The 24,684-nt window shown below is 33.0% G+C and overlaps 1 long non-coding RNA gene across 2 annotated transcripts in view; it reads right to left on the bottom strand.

The window, feature by feature from the left end:
- LOC108586340 overlaps positions 1-24,319 on the bottom strand; it is an 80,928-nt gene extending 56,609 nt beyond the window's left edge. For both annotated transcript variants that reach the window (XR_001903529.3, XR_001903531.3), the window contains exons 1-2: positions 23,548-24,319; positions 17,263-17,399 (exon numbers count right to left, since the gene is read on the bottom strand). This is a non-coding gene — a long non-coding RNA (uncharacterized LOC108586340). The remainder of the gene's footprint in view (positions 1-17,262; positions 17,400-23,547) is intronic.
- Between the last annotated feature and the right edge of the window lie 365 nt (positions 24,320-24,684).

Below are 24,684 nucleotides of genomic sequence, written 5' to 3'. Positions count from 1 at the left end.
CATTTTTATTGGTCAGTTATAAAAATAAATAATTTTTTAAAGTATGTGTTATTTGCTCACATATATAACTTCTAGTGTATTGTTGAATGTCTTAGTCACGTTAATATATAATTATTTTTAAAAATAATATGGAAAAATAGTTGAATTTTCTGCTTAGCGTATACTAGACAAGACAGAAAGACGAAACATGTTGCCTAATGATGCCAAATAAAGCATGCCTTCTACCAGGACTATATTATGATCTATTAAAGGATCTAAAACTGAGCTTGAATTTTTTAAGTGTTTTTGATTGTGATTTAAATTTTCCCTTTACCTTGCTCTGAAAATAATATAGCAAATGAAACCCAAAGACATGTATCAACCCATGATCCAAGACAAAGATGTTACAATTATCTCGGAAAATAAATTGAGACATAGTGGTTAGGCTTTTTAATAACTATTTTAGTTGGATCTTGAAATATCTTTAAAATTTTCGCTTAGGCATGGGCAGAAATGGTCTTCGGATTAATGATGTTCCTGATGTTCCTTGATGTTTCTTACTCCTTGAATTAATGAGATGGAACAAACTGCTGCAGTCAGCAACAAAAGTAAATATTGTACATCAATTCAAGGGGAAACTCAACAAGTTTTCTATAAGGAAGAAATGCAGCAAAGTTATTGCAACTATGTTTTGTTTTGATGTTCATTTGGAGGCCCAGAAAATAGGATAACCATGCTTTAGCTTATATTTCAGCAATCAATCATATAGTTTATATTCTTCATCTATATTACTTTACATATTCTGACGGTTTTTGTTTTACCATTTGGGGACCTCATTGTTCAGATAAGTATATGCAAAATTAATAATTATTAAAGAAACAGTTTCAGAGAGACATTTATCATCTAAGTTTCTATTAAGTTAAATAGTAAAGATAAAGTAATATCTTGTGGAATCATATTTGGTGGAAGTCTTTGATTAAAAATATACACTTTTTAATTTTAACCCTATCTTGAGTATTTTAAATAGAATAAATGCTTCTTGGCTATATTGCTTCTGTAAAAACCTTTGATTATTTAATAGAGAAAAGAAAATCATGAGCATCATGGAACAAAAGTTATTTTCACTGCATATTATTGGTGATAGAAACTTAGAAATTTATTTTCGCTGTGCTACATTTCATAAAAATGTTTTTGCTCTCCTAAGATATCTATATTTAAATATAGATAGCATCCTTTCTTATGCATCTATTATAAGAATAACTATCTATTCTAAGAATAAGAATTTTTTAAAATGAATGGTAGTAGCTGTGAAAGATCAGTAGTATAATTAATAGTTTAAAATGTACTTTGGTATAAATTGGAATTAATTTAATTTTAACATCACAAGCAGAATATTATATTGCAGCCCTGTATCATTAGTATAATTTTAATAAAATGTACTAGAGTATACTACATATGGCAAATCTGGTGACAGATCAGCAAATTGTTTCTGATTTCCTCCTGGGTATCATAGACTACATTTTCAGGACCCCTTACAGGTGTAACCACGTGACTGAGTGCTGGCCAGTGACATGCCAATGGACATGATGTATACCATATCTACAGGTAATACACAAAATGATTATGCAGTCCTCCAAACTTAATTTCATCTGCGAGACAGAAGATTTAACTGGAGACTCCTGGAGTCTAGGGTTAGACAGAGTTACTTGATAGAAACCTATACTCCAGAATGACTAGATGGAGCAAAACCACCACCCATGCCCTGCCCTGTTAATTTGTACTGGTCAATGAAGTAAACACAAAGTTTAGTTGTGATAAAACATGGAGATTTTGTGATTGTAACTGTACTAAAGTTAGGTATGCTAACAAACACAGTGAGAAATGTAAGTAGGATTCTGATCAGGAAAATAAGCCTACAGGATTCAAGGTCCCATTCCTCTTAACCCACTGGCCCTGTGAGGCAATTGCTGCTATCTGAATTCCATACAAATTTGTCCTCTTTTCCAACAGTAGTGTAAACCCTATGTTAAAGCCCTAGTATTTAGTACATAGCAAAATTCTATATTTCCTAGTATTCCTTGGAGCTGGCTGTGAGTCTAAGTGCCTGCGGACTGATCTGGAGCAGAAAATACATGTATAACCTGCAGGTATTCTTAAAAACCTTTCTTGCTTTTTATTTTTGTATAGGCTGAGTCTTGGACTTGGCAATGTCCAGCTTTTACCACATAGATTAAGAAATAACATCCTGGCGAGGTGTGGTGGCTCACGCCTGCAATCCCAATACTTTGGAAGGCCAAGGTGGGTGGATTACAAGGTCAGGAGTTTGAGACCAGGTTGGCCAACATGGTGAAACCCCGTCTCTACTAAAAATACAAAAATTATCTGGGCGTGGTGGCATACACCTGTAATCCCAGCTACTCAGGAGGCTGAGGCAGGAGAATTGCTTGAACCTGGGAGGTGGAGGTTGCAGTGAGCCAAGATCATGCCACTGCACTCCAGCCTGAGCAACAGGGCAAGACTCTGTCACCAAAAAAAAAAACAAAAAAAAATCAAAAAAAGGTTGAATTTTTTTTTGTCCCTAAATGACAGTGTGGCCTAGAGAAGGAAACAAATTGCTGTCCTACTAATGCTACAGTATATTTTGGCCTGAGAAGGAAACAAATTGCTGTCCTACTAATGCTACAGTATATTTTGGCCTCATCAGTATGGCAACTGAACATCTATCCTAACAAATAAATATATCTTATATATCAAGATAGTTTACCTCATTTGTTCAACTCTGAATTTAGATGAGCAAGTTTCAGAAATGACTCCTGAATTTCTGGTGTTACCAATTTATCTTAAACCCCGTTGTCCGCTGACTTGGGTTGACTAATATTTCTGATTAGTCTCCTTAATATATTGAAAAGAAAAACCACCGTGTTCTCTTGCATGTTCCGGAATAGACAATATTTTGTCCATACCTGCCTTTTTTTCCCCTCTTCTTCTGAATAATTGTCCTCTACGACATTTCCCTCTTTTCCATTTACAAACTTCTTAAAAATATATGCCTTTAAGCTGTTGTAAGAAAATTTCTTGACTCCATTGGTATAGTATAATAGTTCATGAACACTATAGGATAGAAAAGGAAATAATTGGGGAATTACTTAATTTTTTAAAAAAATTTGATGTAAATAAGATACAAAGGAAAAAAAAATCACTAATCTTGTTGACATAGACAATTTACAGAAAAGAGATGACCAGAAAGTAGAAAAGTTCCTGAAGATGAAGAGTATATCTACTCTCTCCTGTCTGTTTAACTCATCACATCTAGGAAATATTTATTGGTTAAATTATTACTAACCTTATTTGTCATTATACAATCACTTATAATTTGCTTTCTGTGTCTGTCATAGCAATGACTTTTGCTGTGAATAGCTCAGATCACTTCTAATGTTAAAAATACCTTAATTGATTTCTTACCATATTCCCTCAAGAAAAGCTTCTAATTACTACTGGTGTCATTTTTGTTCCTTCTTTGATGTTTAACTTTGATAATTTGAGAAAAGACAAGCTCCACTGAAATCATTAAATTACAACAGTCTTCTACTTTTCTAGATAATTTAGATGGAAGGCTGCATTTTAAAAGATACCATTGTATGTTATCACTGTTGACCTTCAAGTCAGAATACCTGAGCTCATATTTGAGACTATCACAAATCTGCTTTTTAAAATTATGTTTCATAGCACCACATTCTTTAAAATGAAGGCACTAGACAAGGTGATACTTCTTTTTAATTAGTTGTTGAATTTATACAAGAGATTAATTCTAAAATACATTTGAGGGTCAATAAAACAATGAAATAAATGTCTGTGTATGCATTCAGGTTAAAAAATTGATCAGGAAACCCTAGCCAGAGCAATCAGACAAGAGAAAGGAATAAAATGCATCCAAATTGGAAAATAAGTCAAACTGTCTCTACTTGCTGATGATTTGATTATATACCTAAAAAACACTAAAGACTCTTCCAAAAGACTCCTAGATTTTGATAAATGAATTCAGTAAAGTCTCAGGTTACAAAATCAAGATACACAAATAAGTGGCACTACTATAAACCAACAGCATCGAAACTGAGAATCAAATCAAGGACTCAATCCCTTTTACAATAGTTACAAGAAAAAGCAAACAAACAAACAAAAACCAAAATATACTTAACCAAGGAGGTGAAAGATCTCTACAAAGAGAATTAGCAAACACTGCTGAAAGATATCATAAATGACACAAATGAATGAAAATATATCCTATACCCATGGACCAGAAGAATCAATATCATGAAAAAGACCATATGCCCAAAATTATCTACAGATTCTATGCAATTCTTATCAAAATGTGAAAAGCATTTTTCACAGAAGTAGAAGAAATAGTCCTTTGTTGTTTATATGGAAACAACAAAGAACCCAAATAGCCAAAGTAATTCTAAGAAAAAAAAAATCTGGAGACATCATATTACCAGACTTCAAATTATATTACAATCATATAGTTACCAAAACAGCATGGTACTGGTATAAAAGTAGATACATAGACCAATGGAACAGGACAGGGAACCTAGAAATAAAGTCAAATACTTACAACCAACTGATCTTCAGCAAAGCATACAAAAACACAAACTGGGGAAAGGACACCCGATTAAATAAATGGTGCTGCGTAAACTGGATAGCCATATGTAGAAGAATGAAGCTAGATCACTACCTCTCACTGTATACAAAAATCAACTCAGGATATAACAAAGACTTAAATCCAAGACCTAAAACCATAAAAACATCTAGAAGAACACCTAGGAAAACTTCTGAACCATTGATCTAGGCAAAGAATTTACAACTAAGACCCCAAAAACAAATGCAACCAAAAAGGAAATAAAGAATTGGGACTTAATTGAACTAAAAAGTTTCTGCATAGCAAAAGAAGTCATCATCAGAGTCAACAAACACCCCACAAAATGGGAGAAAAATATTTGCCAACTAACAAATGCTGGCAAGGATGTGGAGAAAGGGAACACTACCACACTGTTGGTGGGAATGTAATTTAGTACAACCACTAAAACAACTTGGAAGTTTCTCAAAAATTTAAAAACAGAACTATCATACGATCTGAGTTTCCCACTGCTGGGTACATTTCTAAAAGAGAGAAAATCAATATGCCCAAGAGTTATATGCATTCCCTTGTTTGTTGCAGCTCTGTTCACAATAGCCAAGATTTGGAAGCAACCTAAGTGTTCATCAACAGAGAAATGGATAAAGAAAGTGTGGTACTTATACACAATGGGGTACTATTCACTCATAAAAAAAGAATAAGATTCAGTCATTTGCAACAACATGGATGGAACAGGAGGTCGTTGTGTTTAAGTGAAATAAGCCAGGCTCAGAAAGACAAACATCACACATTCTTACATATTAAAATAATTAAACCCATGGAGATTGAGAGTAGAAGGATGGTTACCAGATGCTAGGAAAGGTAGTGGGGGCTGGGACGGGAAGGAGGTGGAGTTGGTTAATGGGTAAAAAAAATAGAATGAATGAATGAGGTCTAGTATTTGATAGTACAACAGGGTGAACATAGTTGATAATATTTTAACTGTACATTTTTAAATAACTAAAGGAGTATAACTGAATTGCTTGTAACAGAAAAGGTAAATCCTTGCAGGGATACATACCCCATCTTTCATGATGTGATTATTATGTATTGCATGCCTGTATCAAAACATCTCATGTACCCCATAAATATATGCATGTATTATGTGTCCACAAAAATTAAAAAGAGTAAGAAAATATTTGCAAACTATGCATCCACAAAGGACTACTATCCAGAATCTGCAAGAACTCAAACAAATCAGCAAGAGAAAAACAAAAATCTCATCAAAAATGGGCAAATGACACAAATGGACATTTCTCAAAAGAAGATAAACAAATGACCAACAAACATATGAAAAATGCTCAATATCACAAATCATCAGGGTAAATCAAATTAAAACCACAGTGAGATACCACCTTACTCCAGTCAGATATGTCCATGATTGAAGGTTAAAAAACAAAGGATGTTGGCATGTATGTGGTGAAAAGAGAACTCTTATACACTGCTGTTGGGAATATATATTAGTACAACCTCTACGGAAAACAGTATGGAGATTTCTTAAAGAACAAAAATATATCTATCATTCTATCCAGCAATCCCATTACTGAGTATATACCCAAAGAAAAATATGTCATTATATAAAAAAGACACCTGCATGTGAATGTTTATCACAGCACAATTCACAATTGCAAAGATATGGAATGCACCTAAGCACCCATCAACTGATGAGTGGATAAAGAAAATGTGTTATAGTGTGCCATGGAATACTACTCAGACATAAAAAAGAATGAAATAATGTATTTTGCAGCATCTTGGATGTAGTTGGAGGTCATTATTCCAAGTGAAATAACTCAGAAATGGAAAAACAAATACTGTGTATTCTTATCTCTAAATGGGAGCTAAGCTATGATACGCAAAGGCATACAGAGTGATGTAACAGACTTTGGAGACTCAGAAGTGGGGAAGGTGGGAAGAGGATGAGGGCGGAAAACTGCTTATTGAGTACAACATTCACTATCCAGGTGACAGGTGCACTAAAATCTCAGATTTCACCATTATACAATTTATCCATGTAACCAAAAACCACTTGACCCCAAAAGCTATTGAAATTAAAAAAAAAAAAAACCACCATGTGTCCCCATACACACACCCACCCACACGTGTACATATGTATGTAATAAGTCATAACCATTATCTTTGTAGTCTCTATTGACACACCTCAATCCATTGCCTCTCTGACTTTTGAGAAAATATAGCTATACTGAATTTTACATATTATTGGCATTCATTTCTGCATAATTTTATCATATATCTTAGCAACTCGTACAGTGAAATAATTTTAGCCTTTAAGAAATTATAATTGTCAAATTGTATATCTATCTAGATCTGTATCTCTATCTATCTATCTATCTATATTTGTAGAAAGATCTCTTAAATTTTTGACACTTTTAGGATTTTTCTGTAGTGGTCATATTCCCTGCATATGAATTCTTTTTTTTTTTTCTTTCTTTCTTTTTTTTTTTTTTTTGAGACGGAGTCTCGCTCTGTAGCCCGGGCTGGAGTGCAGTGGCCGGATCTCAGCTCACTGCAAGCTCCGCCTCCCAGGTTTACGCCATTCTCCTGCCTCAGCCTCCCGAGTAGCTGGGACTACAGGCGCCCGCCACCTCGCCGGGCTAGTTTTTTGTATTTTTTAGTACAGACGGGGTTTCACGGTGTTCGCCAGGATGGTCTCGATCTCCTGACCTCGTGATCCGCCCGTCTCGGCCTCCCAAAGTGCTGGGATTACAGGCTTGAGCCACCGCGCCCGGCCATGAATTCTTTTCTATTTAATGACTCTGGATTCACTGGGATTTCTGAATTGGGGGATTACTGTCTTTCATCTATTAGTTCTGGAAACTTCTCTGATAATACTTTTTTCCTATTTTTTTCTCCTCTGCTTTTCATAGTATCCTCCAGAGTTCCCCATCTCCTTTGCATGGTTTCGGTGCCTATCTTACTCTGCGCTGCAATTCAAGATAGATTCCTCAGGATCATTTTTCCAATATTTTAGTTATTATTACAGCTATGCCTAAAATTATAATTACATCATCATTTTTATTTTTTGAAATTCTGTTTTGCCAGAATTTACCTAGCTATTTTCTAGTTTCTTCATTTCTGACATTTACTCATACTGGAAATTCTCAGTTTTACTCAAGTACCTAAATTGTTTTTAATGTGAAATGTACTACACATGTAGAAAAGTTTATAAAATGTAAATGTAAAAATTGATAAATCATCACAGAGTGAGACTTCTATTTTAACCGAGGTCAAAAAATAGAACATTTTCAGCACTCGTCTCCTCAAATCCTTTCCAAATCATGATGTCCTCTCTATCCTGTAAATATAATTACTATCCTGAACTTTATGGCGACCACTTAATTATTTTCTGTTTTCTACACTTATACCCATACCTTTCACATATATAAATAAATGTTGTTGATTTTTGACACTAAATAAATAGAATCCTTTATTTTCTTCCCTTCAAAAAACTGTGTTGTCAATCCTGGTGCGAATGTGGAGAAGGGGGAACTTTTACACAACATTAGTGGGAATGTAAATTAGTACAGTCATTATGGAAAGGAGTATCGAGGTTCCTCAAAAAATTAAAAATAGAACTACTATTAAATACATGATCCAGCGGTATCATTACTGGGTATATACCCAAAAGTATTGAAATCAGTATATCAAAGAGATAGCTACACTCCTATGTTTGTCACAGCATTGCTCACAATAGCCAAGATATAGAATCAACCTAAACGTCTATTAACAGATGCACGTATAAAGAAAATGTGGTATATCTACCCAATGGAATACCTCCACTTATTAGCTATCAAAATACATCCAATCCTATTATTTAGGGTAACATGGATGAACCTAGAGGACATCATGTTAAATAAAATAAATGACAAAAAAGACAAATACTGCATAAACTCATTCATATGCAGAATCATATGTGAATTCATATTTGGAAAGTTGATCTCATAAAAGTGGAGAAAGCATAGTGGTTACCAGAGGCTAGTGGTTGGAATAGGGAGATGCTGAACAACAAGTACAAAGGTACAGTTAGATAGAAAAAAGAAGTGTTTCTGTTCTATTATGTAGTAGGGTAAACATAACTAATAACATTGTATTGTATATTTCAAAATAGCTAGAGAAGAGGATATGGAAAGTTATCATCCCAAAGAAATGATTAAGGTTTAACTTGGTGAACATGCTGACTACTCTGATATGATCATTATGCAATACGCATATGTATTGAAACACCACACGGTACCACCCCGTGTCCATTACAAAGTACAATTTTTTGAAATGTGGTGTGACATTCATTCACCTTGTGTTTGGTAGGAATATTTTCATTTTTATTATAGTATTAGATGGTGAAAATACCATAGTTTATGAACATATCTTATTCTTCATTGAACATTATTTTGTTTTCTGTTTGGGGTATATTACAAAAATATTATGAATATTTTTATTATGCCACTTAGAAAATATACAATAATTTCATTTTTGTTAATTTCCAGGAGTATAGTTACTTTCTCATAGGATACATGGAACTTCATTTTTACTAGATGATGCCAAACTGTAATCCAAATTAGTTGTACTTGTATCCACTCCCATCAGCAGCATATGATTATTTCCACTGCTACACTGTGACAAACACATAGCGCTATCATTATTTATGTTTAGCCATCTATATAGTAGATTCTCATTTGGGTTTCATTTGGTTTTTAGATTATGAATAACATTGAACAGCCATTTATGTAGTCACTAGACATTGGATTTTGTATCAAAGTGAATATTTAATTTTTTTTTCATTTTGTCAAATTTGATGCTTTAATGTTTTTAAAATATATGTTATTAGTCACGTATTTTATATCTATCTTTTACTCTCTGGCTTGCCATTTCTCTCACTGAATGAATGGTGTGTTGATTGAAATAAGTTTTTAGTTTTAATGTTGTTCAAATAAGCTCTCTTTCTTTTAGGGTAGATACCTTTGCTCTCACATTTAAGAACTCTTTCTCTTTCATGGTTCATTACATTTTCCTCTATTATCACCTACAGATTTTATTGTCTACTCTTTCACAAATGGCTACAATGCAACTGACATTGAAATCTAGGATACTATGTGTTACAAGTCTCTTTTTTTCCCCACATGAAAACACAATGTTTCTTGCGACATTTATTAAAAGAATATTTCATCACTGTCCTGCAGGGATGACTTTGTTATAAATCAACTCTTATACATGAATAGGTCAGATTCTCTCTCATTGGCTAATCGTTCTATTCTAGTCCACTAGGCATTTCTATGTTTTCCGGCAAGTTTTGACATCTAATAGAAACAATAGTCTGACCTAGTTCTTTAAGAGTCTTCACTCTGATTGACTATATTTTTGTATAAGTTGTAGAATTAACTTTTGAATCTCTTCAATAAAATCTGTTGAGATTTTGATTTGTATCACATTATACGAATAGATGAGGATAATTGATATCTTTATAGTTATGTTCACCTGCTTATTTTTCTTCTTTTGACTGTTTTATATGTTTTTGCATAGAAGTGTTGCAGAAATTTTGTTAGATTTAATTCTATACATTTGATGGCATTTGATGTAATTATAAATGGTATTTTGTTTAAAATATTTCTAAAAATTTTTATTCGTGCATGGTAGCACAAATGATTTTGACATATTAAACTTTTTCCTGAGAAGCATGCTAATCTCATTTATTCCTTTCAATAATTTGTCAGATTATTTTGATTTTTTAATGTATACAGTTGTAATATCTGCAAATAATAAATCTTGTACTTATTCCCTTCTAATACATGCCCTTTATTTTTCTTGCCTGCTCTACTGATTGGTAATGCCAATTCAATGTTGAACACAAGTGCTGAAAGAGTCAAACTGTTTTATTTCCAATTTTAAAAGAAAAGTTTTCAAGATATTATTATTAAACATAATAATGATATTTGTAATTTCTGTAGATATACTTTAAAAGATTAATGACATTATCTTGCATTCCTTATTTTACAGTTTTTAAATCATAAATATATGCTTATTTTTATCAAAAATAAGCTTTTCTGCAGCTATTAAAATGATTAGATATTATTTCCTACATTTAATGTGATGAATTATATTAGATGATTTTCTAACATCATGCTGACCTTATGCTACTGAGGATAAATTAAAATTGTTCAGTATATATTACCCTATATATTATCTTTTCTGAATTTGGTTTTGTAATATTTTAAGATCTGTATATCCATATCCATACTTGTTAATAGTATTAGTGTATAATTTTCCTTTCTTAAAATGTTTTCTAATAAACAGTTTTCTGGAATCATTTATGAAAATTTTATTTTTAACAAATTTTCTGGAAGAGTTTGGCAAAAATTACAATTTTTAATAATATATATTTTTTGAATTTGCTAGTGAACCTATACAGGCTTATAGATAGCATGGTGAGATTGCTTTATTAATAACTGATTTAATTTATTTAATAGTTATAGGTTCATGAACATTTCCTATTCCTTTTTGAGCCAGTTTCGTAAACTTTAACATGCCTTTGATTTGCCCACATCATGTATATTTTGTAGTTTATTCACTTAAAACTGTTGATTTGTTTGAATAATTAAAACAAAATGCTTTAGAATTTGGAGCAATGTTCCTCTTGTCATTCCTAAATCTGATTATTTGTGCCTTATCTCTTTTTGCTTGATGAGTGTTTTATTTTTATTGCATATTTGTTTTGTACTTTATTAATTCTAATTTTCATTATTTTTGTTCTACATTCCTTGCATAGTCAATATTTTTTGTTTTCCTGAGAGAGCCTATTTGTTTTTATTATTTCTTTATGCCTAAAATATTTGATTAGAGCAATAGTGTTTCTCTAAGGATGGATTTAGTTGCGCTCACAGGTTTGATTTGTTGTATTTTCATTATTATTCAACTCCAAGCATTTTCAAATAGCCATTGTGATAACTTTTTGACTCATGTGTTATTTAGACATATATTTCTTTATTTCTAAACACATAAGAAATGTTTTTCTAGATTAAAGGTAATGCATTTAGAGAATATACTCTGTATAAATTCAGTATTTAAAAAATTTTGAAATATGCTAACATGTAGTCATTTCTGTGAAAAGCCTATATGTGTTTGAAAAGAGTTTGCACTCTGCTGTTGTTGGACACAGAATTCTATATACATAAATCAAGTAATTTATTAATGATACTATTCAAAGTTTATATATTATTTCTAAATATACATCTACTGTTCTATCAGCAACTAAAAATCTTCCATTACAGTTGTGGATTTGTCTATTTTTCCATTCAGATCTACCATTTTTATATATATTTTAATACTATATTATAAATTATATAAAGATTTTAATAGCTTTAAAAATCTATGGATTTAATTCTTCATCAAGATGAAGTGTCACCTTTATTTGTGATGTACTTATGTTCATTTTTTGAATTCTCTCAACATAGTTTCATGAGCTTTCTTTTGGTGTTTTTAAGTATATTATTTTCCATTTTCTACACTTTCTGTAAACTTGTATTTTAAATTACTTTCTTATAAATAGTACATTGTTTGATTACTATTTTACATACAGCTAGCAATCATTGTCTTTTCACTGATGACTTCACTTATTTATACTTTATATCATTACACATTAATAATGATATTAATAGTATATGTGAATTTAAATGACCATGTTGTTGAGTGTTTATACACAATTTCTTGAAGTTATAGTCTAATTTTTTTAACACATTTGTAAAGTTTTAATATGGAGTGAATTGTGTCTCCACAAAATTCATGTGTTGAAGCCCTAGCACCCAATGTGACTATATTTGGAGATAGGGTCTTTAAAGAGGTGATTAGGGTTAAATGAATTGTTAAGCATGGGACCCTAATCCGATAGTACTAGAGTCCTTATAAGAAATGGAAGAGGAATCATGAATGGACACATCCAGAGAAAGGGCTACCTGAGGACACAGCAAGAAGGTAGCTGTGTGCAAGCTAAGGACAGAGACCTCACAAGACATCAACCCTGCCAGCACCATGATCTTGAACTTCCAGACTCCAGGACTGGGAAAATAAATTTGTCATTTAATCCACCCAATCTCATGTGTTTTGTTGTGGCATTCCTAGTAGACTATATAATTCTTATTCATGATTATCTTTAATTAATGAGCCTGCTCTATTATCTATATTTCTTTTTCTCCCCCTTATATGTTACACTTTTTCACAGTATCCTTTATGTCTATTTTATCATGTATCTTAGATTGTTCAATTCTCTTCATTCTTCATTCAGTACACTTTCTACTAAATTAACTTCTAGTTTACTAACTTCTTTTTCAGCTATGTCTACTCTCTTCTGGCATTGCCATTCTGGTTTGTCTTTACTTTTATAATTGTCATTAGATTATGTTTATTTTAACATTTCCAGGACACTGATTAAATTGTCAATATACATTGTATTTCCTTGAATATAATAAGCAGTATTTTAAATATTTTTCCATCAATATATATCATCAGTCCCTATGAATCAGTTTATTTATTACTGCTATTGTTTTCATATATTTTACCTTTAACAGATGACATGATTGTCTATACAGAAAATCCCAAAGAAGCAACAAAAAACTGATGAAACTAATAAGTGAGTACACAAAAGTCACAGGACAGAAGATCAATATACAAAAATTTACTGATTTTCTCTATATTATCAAGGATCAATTGGAATAGGAAATGTAAAATTAATACTATTTACAATAGAACATAATATAAAATAGGTATAGCTCTAACAAAATGAGGAAAGAATCTATATCTGGAACTACAAAAAGAGCTCCACTTTTTTTTACTCCAAAAACTAAAAGAAATCAAGGATCTATATAAATAGAGAGATGACTTGTTAATGGAGAGAAGACTCAATATTTGTGTGTCAATTATTTTCAGAATGATTTATAGATCCATGCTATCCCAATCAAAATGCCAGCAAGCTATTTTGTAGATATTGACAAACTGATTCTAAAGTTTATATGAAAAACAAAAAAGATCTACAATAGCCATCACAATACTAAAGAAAAACAAAATTTTAGGACAGAGTGTATAGCATACAATAAAGCTATAGTAGACCTGACAGCAAGGTATCATTGAAAGAATAAACATAGATCACTTATACAGAGTACAAGACCCAAGGGGAAGAGGATACACACACACACACACACACACACACACACACACACACCCCACATATATTATTTAAATGTATATTCATTTTATTATATAAAAATTAGTTGAATATGTTTATATATAAAAGAACAAAGAAGCACAATCAATTCAATGGAAAAATGGTAGTCTTTTCAACAAATGGTACTGAAACAAATCAGATGCCCATATTAAAAAAAAAGGAGGAGGAGGAGGAAAAAGAGACCACGCTCATCATGTAGCAGACCTGATACCTTTCACACACAACAAAACCTGAAAATGGATTATAGTTCAAAATATAAAATGTAAAACTATAACATCTCTAACTTGTAAAAGAAAATATCGAAGAAAATGAGTTAACATTAGGCTTAGTGTTTTTACATGTATACAAAAAGTATGATCCATGAAAGAAAAAATGAATAAGTGAAAATTTATTAAAATAAACATTTCTGTTCTGTGAAGGACACTTAAAAAATTAAATATTAACCAGAAGTAGAAGAAAATACTTATGAGACATATACATGGCAAAGCACTTGTATGTAATATATGCAAAGAGGTCTTCCAACTGAACAATAAGAAAACAAACTACACATTTTTAAATGGGCAAAAGATCTAAACATCTCAATAAGAAGATATGTAGATGGCAAGTAAGCAAATGTAAAAATGATGCTCAGCATAGTGTGGCATTAGAGGATTGAAAATTAAAACAAAACTGACATAACACAACACACCTAGTAGAACGATTAAAATTCAAATATCTGACAATGCCAATTGCTGGTGAGGATGTGGAATAAAAGGGACTCTCATTAATTGCTGATGGAAATGTATACTGGTGCAGCAACTTTGGATAACAGTTTGCAAGTTTCTTACACAGCTAAACAATTTTACCATACATCCCAAGAATTGAACTCCTATGTATATATTAACTGATTTGGAAATATCCACACCACTAAAACCTGCTCCTGAATATTTGTGTGAATAAACAAATTGTAGCACATCCATCAATGAACTTAGGTTTTTGACTAAAAAAATGAGTCATAAAAAAGAAAACATGAAAGAATCTTAAATGCATGTTGCTAAATGAAAGAAGCCAGTCTTAAATGCTACATAATGTCCAAATATATGACATTCTGGAAAAGAAAAAGCTATAACCATACAGATATCAATTGCGGTGTATGAGGGGAAGATGGTTGAATAGATAAAGAACGAGCAAATTTTCCGGGGGTAAAACTATACTTCATGTTACAGTAATATTGGATATAAGACATTAAGCATAGAACTCTCCACCACATTGGGAGGCCGAGGTGGGTGGATCACCTGAGGTCGGGAGTCCGAGACCAGCTGGACCAACATGGAGAAACCCCATCTCTACTAAAAATACAAAATTAGCTGGGTGTGGTGGTGTATGCCTGTAATCCCAGCTACTCAGGAGGCTGAGGCAGGAGAACCGCTTGAACCTGGGAGGCAGAGGTTGCAGTGAGCCGAGATCACACCATTGCATTCCAGCCTGGGCAACGAGAGCAAAACTCCGTCTCAAAAATAATAATAATAATAATAATAATAATAATAATAATAAAAATGTATATATTTAATAGTTGCAGGGATTCCAGGATGGAATACAAAACGGAACAAAAAAAATCACACTGTATTGCAAATGTAAGAAACAATCTCATTGAACGTGTAGGGGGAAAAGAGTGCTGAGAAATTCCTTCAGAATTGAGCAGTGTGTAAGACTAAAGGCAATAGAAGCTGTACGTAAACTCTATACTCCAGTTGATAAAGAATTTCCCATAAGGGTACAGGTTAAGAATTCTGATACCTCTATATATGTATACTGAAAATAAATGGATGGATGATGGGAGTCAGATTTTTCAGTCTTGATGTGGGAGGTTACAAATAAGCAAAAAGAGGAGTCTAGAAAGATCTACATAGTGGGTATGAATAGAGTTAAAGATATCAGTATGAACTCAGATTTAGCTTAATATTGATACAAATAGGTATATGCGAAAATATTTATATAAATGTGTATTGTGCGTGTATGTATGCATATTTATATTTCCTTGCTGTGAGATAAGAGGGCCTAGAAGAAACGACACCTAAGTAGTAGTTAATCCATAGAGCATCTAGATTTTGGTTTTTAATATCATTCTCTGTATTAGCCCGTTTTCACACTCCTACAAATAACTGCCTGAGACTGAGTAATTTACAAGGGAAAGAGGTTTAATTGACTCACATTTCAGCATGGCTGGGGAGGCCTCAGAAAGCTTACAATCATGGCAGATGGCGAAGGGGAAGCAGCGCACCTTCTTCACAAGGTGGCAGGAAGAAGCATGAATTCTGGAGGAACTACCAAACATTTATACAGCCATCAGATCTCGTGAGAAGTCACTCACCATCACGAGAACAGTGTGGGAGAAACCGCCCCCTGATTCAATTATTAGTACCGCCACCTGATCTCTCCCTTGACACCTGGGGATAATGGGGGATTACAATTAATACAATTGTATGGGTGGGGACGCAGCCAAACCATATCCTTCTCCAATAAAAGAAACCAATGCTTTTTGGAGAAATTGCTGAGTCTAGAACCGAGGCAGAAAAATAGGGAGCATGAGCTTTGAGCATTTTGTAGTGACAGAAAAAAAGAAAGCGCTCCAAGACAGACAAACAGACCAAATTGTTGGAAATACGTCAAAGGGACATTTGAGTCAACTGAAAGAGCTCCGATAGCCAAAGCTGGAGCAAATTTTATGAAAAAAAAATATAAAATAGTATTGAATTATATCCTAAAATATAAAAATTCGTGAGTCCTATCCAATATAAATTAATTATTTAATAAATAAATAATTTAGAGAGAAGAGACAAATGTTCCATACAGAAGAATTTTTAATAATAATATATGTTGATATTTTTCCCTCAAGGAGATGGAGCATACAACTCCCCATCTATTAAGTACAGAGTGTGACTTTCTTCCAAAAAGTACAGTATGGATACAGGAAAAAATAACTAACAGTGGAGAAAAATTACAAGTACTATATATATATCAGCTGGGTGATCAAGGTCAACATCAACAGTGATAAGTCATGCTAATTATATGTATCATTGACGAGAAAGCAAAACAGATGCTTATTGCCCACACTGTCTTCTGACTTAACGGTGACAGGTAAAGTACTAGCTCCTTAAATATTTCCGACTCTAATCCTTGGAACCTGTGAATATGTTCCCTTACATTGTGAAGGAGGCTTATTTACAGATTGTGATTAAGACTACAGATCCTGAGATAGATAGAGGAGTCTGGATTATCCAGGTGAACCCAATCTAATCACATAGGTCATTAAAAGTGGAGAACTTTGTCCAGTTGCCGCCAATTGGAGAGATTCAACATGATAATTGACCTACCATTGCTGTTTAAAGATGGAGGAAGGAGGACATACCAAGAAATATGAAGGTCTCAATAAATTGTTTCTAGAAGAGACAGAGTCTTCAGTTGGGCCTCCAGCAAAGAAACATGGCCTCATTACTACTTTGATTTTGCCCAGAAAGACACGTGTTGGACTTACAACCTATAGAACTGTAAGAAAAGAAAATTGTGTGTGTTTGAATGATGCTTTATATTTTTTCAGTGTTTAATTGTAGTAAAATATACTTGACATCAAATTTACTATCTTACCCAATTTTCAACGTACAATTCAGTAGTGTTATATACATTCACATCGTTGTGCAACCAACCTCCAGAACTCTGTTCATCTCACAAAACTTCAATTTTCCCCTCCCCAAATCCCATGCCATCCACCATTCCACTTTCTGCCTCTGTGAATCTGACTACCTTAGATACTTCATGTAAGTGGAATCATACAGTGTTTGTCTTTTTATGACTGCCTTACTTTACTTAGCACAATGTTCCCAATGTTTAATCATGTTGTAGCACATGTCAGAATTTCCTTCCTTTTAAAGGCTGAATAATATTTCTATTCATATATATATATACACACACATACACATACACATGTATATTCCATTATATTTAAATGTACACATACTTTTTGTTTATTCACACATCAATGAATACTTGGGTTCCTTCTATCTTTTGGCTATTGCAAACATTTGGGAATAAAAATATGTATTATAAGACACTAAGTTTGTAAAAATTTGTTATGGTAGAAGTAGAAAATTAATACATTTACTTTGTATGTTTTAGATCCTGTGTGTATACCTTTGTTTAATAGATCCTAAGTCACTTTTATATATTTAGCCATAAGGGAATCTGTTAAATGTAACAGTTAGGTTTTTAGTCTCCACAGGCAGGAAGACTAGCTAAAATATAATTTGAATTGATGCTAAAGTATCACTCAACAATAGCAACACAAGAATTATTGATGTAAATGTGGTAGTTGCCACTACAAATGTGGATTAAGATTAAAAAATAATTTCATTTGTTACTTTCTGTGGATTGAAAACAATAAAACAATATTTCAAGGTAAAAAAGCAGAGGACAAGGACCCAATTCATGTGTCTAAAAAATTTTTTCAGAATAAATACACACACACACACACACACACACACAAACACACACACGAGGCAGGGGAGATGAATGAGAATGTAGTGTGGAAGTCAAAAGAATAAGTTTGAGGAAGGGTCAAATGGCCCAAAGTGTCAAATAAGATTCAGAAAGGTAAAGGGCAGCCGATGGGTGAGAATAGTTTCTAGAATTTGTAGAAACAGAAAAGGAATCGCAGTGAGGCTAAAGAATGAGGGATGGAGATGTCAGGTTGCAGTGTACTCCTGTGGGACTGCTTGCCTCATGACAATACACGGCAAACACTTGGACATCCCAAAGTGAGGTACTGGACTACCTATTCAGGACAATCAAAGAAGGTGGCTAGAATCCTTTCTGTGCCCCTTGGCCTCAAACACCTAGGTTTATAAGAGTTGCATTACAGACAGAAGAAAAATTCAACCTTTTCCATCATGGAGAAGGTGGTGGTTTCTTCTCTTTTACCCCTGGACTAATGAGAGTAACTTCCAGGGGACATCTCAGTGATGGAGCATTCCACAAAAGAAAAACGTCAGCTTTAAACACATTCCAATCTCATTGAACAGTGTTGCTGCTCAAAATAGCACCAGTTCAGTGGATACCAATCTTTCCTTCTCCTTCATAAGACTGAAAATCCAGAAAGAGCTGAGCATGTCCTTTTCTGCATGTCCCTACTTCCAGACTCTGCTAGATTTAATTGAGTGAAGTGGGAAGCTTTATCTTTGAATAATTTCAAAATTTTGATTATTATACTGGACTGAAAATACTTATTACATAACTAAAACGTTTTTGACTCAAGGGACCTGAGGTCTTACCATCTAAGAGTGGGCAAATCAGCTTTGGAACCAGCTAGAGATTTTATTCGGGGGCAGAATAAATTTATTGCTAGGGAGCAAATTTCAGAACAAGCATGAGGGAAATACATTTGTTGTATGATGACATTATATGAATCTTGCTCTTTCAACAAACCATATATACTAAGCTTTTTCCCTTGTCTAAGAACAAATGTGTATACAGAGAAAATACTCTTCATCTCCGATATTGCCTCAGGACTTTTCTCTTACTAATCTGTGTTGATCTTCTCTGGCTACCTACTTTCTTGTTTAAACATTGACTCTATTTTTCAGTTTTTCTGATCTTTGCTGAGTTAGGTTCCTGCTTAACACAACTCTTCAGTACCAAGTGTATGTAACTACGGAACAGAGATGCTCTCACTGCCCACAATGATGCTGAGTCATTGATTTGAACAAAGCAGCTCTTCCCGCCAATACTCCACAAAACTCTGCAAGTGGAATATCCCTCGCATTACGTTACTGACCCCCACACATCAAATCCAAACACACTAGTTTAAGAAAACTGATCTGATAAGTAAGAAAAGCTACACATCAGGCCAATAAATGATGTATACTGCCTTACTTGACCTGGTCTCTTGCATTTTTTTTTAAAACTAAAGAACTGAAGAGGAGAGCTACCCTGGGCAAAGTTGCTTAATTTTGTTTTTTAATGGATTTTGTTTTATTCTCTGATTTAGAAGAAAAATGAGAGTATGGCTCTGATTGAGACAGTGTGAGTCATACAAAGAAGATATTAAATATTTTTCCAATAGAAGAAATTTGTTCTTTAAGCTTCTTTTCAACAAATAGCATTAAACTTTCAAGATTCCCTCATCGAATGATATATTTTGTTCAGTTCACCATTTACATCTGTATTGGCAATAACGTTCAACAGCACTGCCAGCCAGGGCACACACACACACAAAATGATGGTGTCATTTTGAAAACTGAAGTATCTGTTAAATTTGTTGTGGAATTTTTTACATTATGTACAGGAAGCCGTAATTACTGTTTTACTCCTTTATTTGAAATATTGAATTGGTACCTAGGCAGGTTCAATGCATATTAACATATTTTAAAGGGTTAGGGAAAGCACTACTCTAAAATCTAAATGTAAAAAGTTAGTTCTGGGCAATAGTCACACATTCTCAAATCTGAGCAATGGAATGCAAACCCTTACCCTTTTATATATTAAGAAAGGAGCCTTTAGTTCCTGAATCTCATGGCAAGCCATCTGGGAAGATTTCCTCTGATTACTGATATAGAATAAGGTTAAACTACTTGTCACCTCTTCTCTAGTGAGTTTCTACTTTTGAATTGTTATCTACTTTGTTCTCATATTCTCATTTTTCTGTCTGAGGAAGGAGAGAAAGCATTATAAAGGAAAAAATGAGGAGGTCAATGAGAGAGTATGGGAGACATTTTTGCTTTCTCTCCCACTTGAAGCCCAATGTAGCTAGCAAAAGTAAGCTAACGCACTACTCTCTGTTTGCTATCTATACCACTCCATTTTCTTAAATGTGCACCACACACACACACACACACCCCTTGCAAGGCAAATTTTCTTTCCTTCACTTTTCTAACATCTATGCCATGTCCTACCTGAAATCTACTATGGTTACAAGCACTCATACCCTGCAAAGAAAATTGTCACCCTCTGTGCTACCTCTAGAAATCGATCTCGGACCATTTGGTGGTACTTTACTACTACTTACATTGTATTACATTGTGGATTTTATGTTATAAAAGACAGAGCATAAGGTAAAAATGATATTTGATAATAAACAGATCCTTAAAAATCTCAAAAATCATTTCTGAAGTTGTTAATTATTGTACCATACTTCAGTAAATCCAGCACAGCTAAATGTTTCAAAAGTTGTAATATGTTGTTTATTCTTAGTTGAATAATTAATACAACAGGGATCCATATTTGGGCAAAAGGTTATGCAAACACTTGAATCACCTGTATATGCAAGATGTTCACCCTGGTAAAGATGAGGGAACTGAGACAGGCTGAGAGGATTGCAGACTCAAGCTCTCACTTCCCTGCAAAAGCCCCTTGAGTTTCATGACAGGCAGAAATTTTTACCATTTATTTATTTTATTTATTTATTTATTTATTTAAATTATTTGTCTTTCTGCCTCTTTTTGCCCAATTCTCTCTTCTTTCTCCACGAACCCTCTCTCCTTCTGAGTGTTATATTCCCTCTGCTGATTATATATGTGCCACTCTTATCTCTCCTCCTTGACTTCAGTCTTCTCAACAGTAAGCCCTGTATCTGAGCTTGTATTCTTCCATATACTTAGCAAAGTACAGGGATTCCAAGGATAATTGTAGGATAAATGTTTACACTTTCAGAGTGACGAACAATAGTTTTGGAGTCGAGTGTGTTAAAATTTTACTAGGAAGTGACTTTAGCCTCAGAATCTTTGTTAAAATTAAATCATATAAATAAATATAGAGAATGTAGAGGGAAGTAGAAAGGCAGTGGTTAAAGTAAGATGGAGGTGGAGAGGGAGGACTGGAGACCAATATGATTAGGTCTGCTCTCATTTGAAATATCTTCCTCAAAGGGGTCCTTCAGAACTCTAAAATCATCAGGACTACAGTTTGGAAATCACTTTCTCAGGGTAATTACTTGTCTGTAAAATAGGTGTTAATGCCTTGTGAGGGCATAGAGAAAAGAGGAGCTTTAAATGCAATGTGAGAAATCAATAAGGAAAGGAAACATTTTCAGAATTATGGATAATGCAAATAAAAAAACTTCAAATGGAGTATTCATATTTTTGGCCTAAATTCTTGAACAAATATTTATGTCATATCCTCTATACAAAATACACTTACAAATGTCACAGTAGCATAAGACATTCAAATGATTTGGAAATGTATTGCCAATAGGAAAAAGTGTTATTTTAAGAACGGCAGAATATATAAAATGTTCTATTACACTGTATTATAACAAAATTAGAACAAATAATAAAATATAATAATTATGGGACTAAATATTTTCTACTGTAGAAAATATCGAACATCTCTAAGCCTCAAGTTTTCTTTGAAGAGATATGGAAAATGATATCTATTCTGTAATGTTTCTTTGAGCAACATCAATAAAATGAAAAGTAACTATCTGTCCCATAGTATGTCCTCCATATGTAAAATTGTATTGTATTTTTTACTTTTAGAAGAAAGAGGTTTTGAAACACATTAATGTTATAATTATTATTAAAGTATTAGCAATTAAAACTTTGAAAATAATACAGTAGATTTATTTAAAAGGTATAAATCAAGACTCATCTTTGCATATATATTTTTTAGATTTGGGGAAATATATATACATTTATAAGCTGTTTTAAAAATGTTTACTGTATCCTATATTCTTATATACTGATAATCATGTGTGTGTATATTTATTCACATATATAGATACATATATAGAGAGAGTATGTGTCACTTAATAACAGGTATATGTTCTGAGAAATGTGTTATTAGGCACTTTGGTTGTGCAAACATCATAGGCTGTATGGTATAGCCTGTATAGCCTATTGTTCCTAGGATATAAACCTGTATAGCATGTTACTGTAAAGATTATCGTAGCCAATTGTAACATAATAGCAAGTACTTGTATATCTAAACATTTAAACATAGAAAAGATATGGTAAGCATGTGGTATAAAAGATTTTTATAATGGTACACACGTATATAGTATTTACCATGAAAAGATCTTGCAGGACTGGAAGTTGCTATAGGCGAGTCAGTGAGGGAGTGGTGAGTGAATGTGGAGGCCTAGAACATTACTGTACACTACTGTTGACTTTATAAACACTGTACACTTGTACACTTGGGCTAGACTAAATTTATTTTTTTAATCTTGTTCTTCAATAACAAATTAACTTTTTTAAAAAATTTTTTTGACTCTTAGCTAAAACTCAAACAGAAATAACTACACAGCTGTACAAATTATTTCTTTTTTATATCCTTATTCAATACACTTTTTACCATGGTAAGTTTTTTTTTTAACTTTTAAAACTTTATTTGTTAAAAACTAAGACACAAATACAAACATTAGCCTAGGCCTACATAAGAGCAGGATCATCAATATAACTGTATCCTCACACGTCTTGTCTCACTGGAAGATCTTCAGGGCCAATAACAGGACTGGGATTGTCATCTTCTACAGTAACAATGCCTTTGCCTGTAATACCTCGTGAAGGACCTGCCTGTGGCTGCTTTATAGTTAACTTTATCTTAAGTAGAAGGAGTACATTCTAAAAGAATGATATATCGTATAGTAAATACATAAAACAGAAACCATCATTTATTATCATTATAAAATATTATGTACTATACATACTTGCATGTGCTTTATTTGTCTATGAGCAGCAGTGCCGTAAGTGTGTTTATGTCAGCGACACCACAAACACATGAGTAATATATTGCACTGTGACATTATGATGCCTATGACATCACTAGGTGATAGAAAGGTTTCAGCTCCATTAAAATCTTACAGAACCACAGTAGAATATAAGATCTGTTGTTAATCTAATCGTTGTTATGAAGTGTTTGACTGTATATTGTCACATAAGTGTATCCAATGATAATGTACATGTGCTTGTGATTCATTCATAGTCAATCAGAAAACATGGAGAAATGCTATTTACTGTGAAGCACATACAAAAATAACAAAAAGACAAATATGAGCATTAAATACTGCTGTCTGTAATTATTTTTGCCTATTTGTATCTTTTACCTTTATTAGACTTGACAGGAGCTGTGTATTGGAACCACAGTGTCTGTTTTCCAGAATAGCCAGGCTTTGATCAGTGCTCTCCTTTTCTTTTCAAAAGAGAGTGGCTTCTTTTTAAAATAATATATATTTTTTTGCCATGGTTTTAATTAACTCCTTCACGCAGCTAGAAGGAAATAAAAGTACTTTCTTATGTGCTGGTTTTGCTTGTCAAAACAGAAGCATATTCTGCTATTGCGTGGGTTCCATTGTTACCAATTAGTCACCCATTCCCAGCTCTAGCTTAAAATGATGGCATATGACTCAGCAGCACAGCTTTTGTTGTGTGTATTTGAATATTTTCATTTTATGATGAAAATGCTTAAACGTAAGAAAATAAAAATGGTAGTATAATAAACTGATCATATATTGAACACCTAGTTTCAACATTTATCAATGTTTGCTAATCTCTCTTCTATTTCCCACATATTTTACTTCAGTGTTTTAAAGCAAAACTCTGACATATAATTTCTCCTATGAATTCTTCACCATGTAATATCTCTGAAAAATAAAGATTTTTTTAGCTAACCACAACACCATTATCACACTTCATCAGGTCAACAGCAATTATTTAATGTTAATTGATACCTAATCTGTGTCCAAATATTCCTGATTTTTGGTTTGATCAAGTTAAGATTCACATCAGTTCAACTTCTTGCATTTGCTTAAAATGCCCCTTACATAGTTTCCTTTCACCTGTACTGT

Source organism: Papio anubis, chromosome 5 (genome assembly GCF_008728515.1).
Source record: "Papio anubis isolate 15944 chromosome 5, Panubis1.0, whole genome shotgun sequence".
In the NCBI taxonomy this organism is placed as follows: domain Eukaryota; kingdom Metazoa; phylum Chordata; class Mammalia; order Primates; family Cercopithecidae; genus Papio; species Papio anubis.
This window is presented reverse-complemented; position numbering and strand designations above follow the sequence as displayed.